The sequence below is a fragment of the Heteronotia binoei genome, chromosome 10, assembly GCF_032191835.1.
Source record: "Heteronotia binoei isolate CCM8104 ecotype False Entrance Well chromosome 10, APGP_CSIRO_Hbin_v1, whole genome shotgun sequence".
In the NCBI taxonomy this organism is placed as follows: Eukaryota; Metazoa; Chordata; class Lepidosauria; order Squamata; family Gekkonidae; genus Heteronotia; species Heteronotia binoei.
The window spans coordinates 77036190-77042430 of NC_083232.1; positions in this window are offsets into that span (position 1 = coordinate 77036190).

Genomic DNA, 6241 nt, shown 5'->3' on the forward strand with positions numbered 1-6241 from the left:
AAAATAGCCCTGGTTTCTGCCCCGAACTCTTGAACTCACACATATTGGCACAGAATTCGAATAGTAAGATTAAGGCACAAAACCAGAGTTGCAATTGTTATCATTCCCATTTTAAATCTCATTGCAATTGCTTTTTAACACATGCTCACAAACAATCATAAGAGGCTATTTATTATGCTCTGGATGAGCAGCTTCAAAGTTTAAAAAAAGGTTACTGGCGTTTCCATCAATTAATTATACTGTGCTATATGGCAAGAAGAAAATAGCCCTGGTTTCTGTTCCGAACTCTTGAGATTTATCCCCATTGAAAATCATGGAGAATTGATCCGTGGGTATCTGGGGCTGGGGAGGGCTGTTTTTTGGGGTAGAGGTACCAAATTTTCAGTATAGCATCTAGTGTCTCTCCTCAAAATACCTCCCAAGTTTCAAAAAGATTGGACCAGGGGGTCCAATTCTATGAGCCCCAAAAGAAGGTTCCCCTATCCTTCATGATTTCCTATGGAAGGAAGGAATTGAAAAGGTGTGCCGTCCCTTTAAATGTGATGTCCAGAACTCCCTTTGGAGTTCAGTTATGCTTGTTGCAACCTTGATCTTGGCTCCACCCCTAATGTCTCCTGGCTCCACCCCCAAAGTCCCCAGATATTTCTTGAATTGGACTTGGCAACCCTAGAAGTGATACATTGTATACTATATTTCAACTGCTGTTACCTGCCCTGAGCCCACTTGCAGAAAGGGTGGGATAATAATTATAAAGAAATTTCAAATTCTCTGTGTATGCAAATATTACTATGGTTGATTTTATAACATAATTTTAGAATTTCAAGCTTCAAAGTGTCTTCTTTACAACATCTTTGTTTACCCTGTGTGCAAATATGTCGCTGCATCTTTTAGTTCACTTCTTAAAGGTAGATTTCCAGGGGGGTGCTGAGTAATTTTTTTTCTAAAAAGCGGGCATTCGGCCAAATAATTTTGGGAACCTCTGATTTAGACCTAAAACCAAAGAGAAACTTGCATTTACAAATTGCTTACACATGTTCACCATGCATATTTGCTTCTTATATGAATGTAGGTACTGCAAAGGAAACAGACCATTCTGGACCATAAACTTCAGTAGATTTAGAAGGACATAACTCTGTTTAGGATTGAACTGTTATTGTTTTGTTCACAAACTGGGAAAAGTTTGGTTCTGCAACTTGGTTTCCTCAGCAGCACTGAATGGGTCTGATCCAAGTTTTTCTGCTGGTGAAAAATAAACAAATGCCATCTTTGTCACCATTCGGAAAGGCTATGTTGAAAATCATGTGGCCTGCAGGTTCACAGAATATGTGGGATGGCTGTTGTGGGGGGAGGGGGGAAACCAGGGCGAGATTGCATGAAGAACCCAGCCAGATGGAACTTCGCTGTCTTGTCTATTTCCTCCCAGCAGTTTCTTTTCCTTTTCTTCAGTACAACAAAGCAATAAAGCAAGAGTGCCACCCATCCCCCAATAAAGTAAACTGTGTTGCAACAACACTGACTCATGCTGTTTGCCTTCTCTGCCTCCTCCAAGCTGGATAAAGTTTCTGTTCTTGCACACTGCACAATTGATTGGAAACTATGCACATCCCATGACAGATCATGGAAGAATAGTTAAGGACAAGAAGACAGTTTTATTAGTAGAGATGCAAAACAGGCCTCAAACGTTTTTTTAAAAATTATAAATGTTTATTGAAACAAGACACCAAAGGTACAAATTCCAAATAAACAGACTCACTGGAAATATTACACATACAAAGTACAAAGCACCTGAGAGAGAAAGAAGGAGAAAAAAAGTGTAGTTTTACAATTGCAACAAGTTTATAGGGTAAACATGCCTTGGAACTTTATCTAACATTGTCATATATGTCATATATGGTGACCATATTTTTTGCATTCTCTTTTTAAAATTAAACTGTTAAAAATGATATATAGCAAGTACAGTCAAATATTCACAGAATACTTAACCCTTTAAATCCTCCCTCCCCCCAGGCAAAACCACCCCCTATAATAACACATCTACACCATTATCCTAGGATCAGATTCAGACAGGTGAAATTCAAGAGGTAGATACAACAACAAACAAATAGTTTAAAATAAGCATGGAAGAAAGTGTGGATCCCTCGTTTGGTGATTAAAGGATAACAATGATGGCACAATAGTAAAGAGTCCAGTAGCACCTTTAAGACTAACAAATTTTATTGTAGCATATACAGCTTATGCTATAATAACATGGTCTTAAAGGTGCTACTGGACTATCTACTATTTTGCAGCAATAGACTAACACGGCTAAATCCTCTGGAACGATGACACAGAATTAATTTCAAAGGGGTGAAAACTCTACAGCCACCTGCTTAACTTCTGAAAGGGGGGACAACACCTTGGACAGGTTCATGTGGCTGAAGGCAGTTCTTTAGAACCCCTATCTCAGAGGCTTTAGGTCACACTGAATTATACTGGTACACAAGTTAGCCAGCCACCAATAAAGATCTTTCAGCATTGGAGTGATGTGATCACCATGGTATACCTGTCTGCTTTATTTCGAACCAGCTGAAGTTTTCCAAACAACTTTGGAGGACAGCCCCACATGCTATACATGACACTAATTAAACCTGGATGTAACTAGAGCATGGCTGGCTGATCAGGACACTTCTTCCCTAAAGGAGGCACAGTTGGCGTGCCAAATAAGATTGATGGAAAATATTAGTATGCTGGGCTCTGACCTGGATGGCCCAGCCCTGGGTTGGAAAATACCTAGAGATTTTGGGGGTGGAGCCCAGGTAGAGCAGGAGTTTGGGAGGGACCTCATAAGAAGGGTACAATGCCATAGAGGCCATCCTCCAAAACAATCATTTTCTCCAGGTGAAATTATCTCTGTAGGCTAGAAACAGGGCCAGCCCTGACACTAATCAAACTAGGTGATAGCCTATGCTGCTGGCCAAATTGGGTGCCCTCTCATGTGACTTGGCAATGTTTCAGTGCGGGGGGGGGGCAGAATTTAGCCTTGCCTAGGGTGACAGAAAGTCTAGGGCCAGCCCCTGCCTAGAGATCAATTGTAAAATCAGATCTCCAGGCCTCACCTGGAGGTTGAGCAGCACCTGGAGGTAGTCAGCTGTCAGAAGCTAAGCAAGATTGGCCCTGGTTAATATTTGGATGGGAGATCACAAAGGAATTCTATGACCGTCCTGCAAAAGAAAGCAATCGCAAAGCAGCTGTGAACGTCACTTGTCTTGAAAAAACCCTGCTAGGTCATCATAACACAGCTGCAGCTTGACGTACCTCTCTCTCTCAGACACACACACACACAGAGGACATCACTTGTGTATTAATTTGCACGACTAGATTTAGAATCATTCTAAAACTGCAAAACAGACATCTCAGGAGTGAAACCCCCATTACGGTTGCCAACTTTCCAGTGGGAGGCTAGAGATCTCCTGGAATTACAACTGATCTCCAGGGCATAGAGAGCAGTTCCCCTTGCAAAAAAAAAAAAAGGCAGCTGCTTCAGAGAATGGATTTTATGGCATTATGGTCTACTGAGGTCTTCCCATCTCTCCTATTCTCCCACTTAAAATCTCCAGTAAATTCCCACATTCCCAAACTGGAGTTGACAACCTTAAATCCTACCCAGAATATTACACCGCCCTAAAAACACACACCAGCATTTAGAAGCCATATTAGTTAAATACCAGGGTGACACCTACGTAAAGTTGTATGCGTTGTAATCTGATTTCAGCGTACCTTGATTAGGAATCAAAACGCTGCCACCGTAAGCTTAAATTCATCATGCCTTGTCATTTGGTTGCCTAGACAAGTTACGAATTATGGTTGTATATTTGATGGGAAAGGAATCTATATTACAATTCCACTGTGCGGCAAGTAAAAACCCAGAGATGATAAGCATTACACAAACTGCTTCAAGATGAAATGCTTTGTTGAGTGTCCGCAGCCTGTGATGGAGCTAGATCAAGATGGGTAGCAGCAGGGCTTTTTTTGAGCAGGAACACATTGGAACGCAGTTCCAGCTGGCTTGGCATCAAGGGGTGTGACCTAATATGCAAATGAGCGCCTGCCGGGCTTCTTCTACCCAAAAAGCCCTGGGTAGCAGTGTTAGTCTGTCTGTAGCAGTAGAAAAGAGTAAGAGTCCAGTAGCACTTTAAAGATTAATAAAATTTGTGGTAGGGTATGAACTTTCATGAGTCACTGATCACTGAGGAAGTGAGTAGTGACTCAGGAAAGCTCATACCCTACCACAAATTTTGTTGTCTTTAAAGTGGTACTGGACTCTTTCTCTTTTCTACTGTGACAGAGATGTCTGCAATGAATCAACAAGCATGCCATAAACAGCCATAAATACACATACTAGCATGTGTAGATGACATGAGGCGGAGATCTCAGAGGGTGGGGGACAAGCAAGAAAATCCTGTCTAGTGATATTAAACAATGACGCTTCCTGAAGATTTTGACAGTAACATAGATGATTGGCCTAGGGAAGAATGCTAACCATTTAGCTTGTTATTTCCTAGAAGAATACCTGAGACACACTCTAGAGCTATAGTTACATTTTAGCTGCGGGTCAGAGAAACTGCCTTTGTAAAAGAGCTTAGTTACAAATCCAGATACAAAATGCTTTTACAAAAATTGTTGTTCATAAAACCAGAAATATACATCTATAAAGTAGCCTTATTTTTTTTCAAATCACAGTACTTGTATACATTTGCTGTTATATCCCCACCTGCACTTTTAACTAGAACTGTTGATATGACTGGACATCTCTAGAAAATTTGGAACCAGAATGCTTTATTGTGATGCAAAACCCTACTCAGATATTTCTGTTCATGTGTGTTTTACAAGCTAAAAAGGTTCTTGAATATGAAAACTATGGAATGAACTGTGCAGTTTGATTACTCGAGAAGTAGGTTCCACTATGTTCAAATAAGTACCACTTTGAGTTTGCTGTCATGGTAGAAAGGCAGGCATGCACTCAGGTGAAGCTGTCTCAGGTTTTCCCATATGGATGGCTTGATGGATTACCAAATTTGTAATCAGGAAAAGATATTCCTGGGTCTGATTAATGGTGTTGGCAACAGAGGCACTATCCAATAGGCACCTATGACAGCCAGCAAATATGCAGAAGAGTTCTTCCGGTTTCCACTCCCTCCTGGGTTCTTCAACAGACCTTAAAGTTGGAAAGCTGCTATTTAGTGATACTTTTTGAGATGAAGCACTGCTTTAAAGAAAGAAAATGTTATATCAGGGTTCCCCAATGCGGTTCCCCATTAGCACCATGGTTTCCACCAGTACTTCTGCTGGCTAGTTTTTCAGAAAATGGGCAGGGCCATTGCAAGGTAGGGCTTCGTATTGTCTCCCCTAAGGGAGGAAAAAAAGGCATATGTGTCTATGGCTGCAGTACCACGGTGCAGTAGTTCAGTGCTGTTTACAAGAATCCCAGCACGTGTGCTAGGCAATCTCCCTAAAGTTATTATGAAACTTGGAACAAACACCTCCCAAGGACTGAACAGGGATATTGGGTTTTTTTTATCTCATTACAGATGCTAAACCCACTCTCAGAACTTCAAGAACATAATGGAGAGGGGAATTGCTGAGTTACAAACCATTATGAAACTTGGAACAAACACCTCCCCAGGACTGAACAGAGATGTTTTGTTTTTTTTAATCTCATTACATATGCTAAACCCACTTTCACCAAGTACGGTGATATATCCACAGCATTCCAATGTATTTCTCTTTTAGGATAGTGTATCAGAATAATGCTTTTGTACTGACATACTCAAACAAGGGATATTGGCTGTTTATCTCATTACATATACTAAACCCATCTTCCACTATATTTTAATGTATTTTTTCCTAATGGCAAACTAAAATTATGTATATATTTATGTTACATGTTAAAAGGTAAATTAGTTGGACAGGAAAAACTTCTGGGAAAGAAATGCCTTCTTTTTGACCCAGGTTTATTAGCAATAGAATAATTAACAGGCATTCCCACATTCTGACATGTTACTGTTTTATGGTTTCCCAGGCTAACGCAATCCAGATCAAAGGTTTTCTGAATTTGTTAATTTTACTATTGTATTGGTCTTTAACTTTGTACCACTTGGCATTCCAAACCCCACCAGATATGCTTACTGTACTCTGCTTACCTCATTCCTCATCTGAAGAAGTGTGCAAGTACATGAAAGCTTACGTTCTGAATAAAACCACG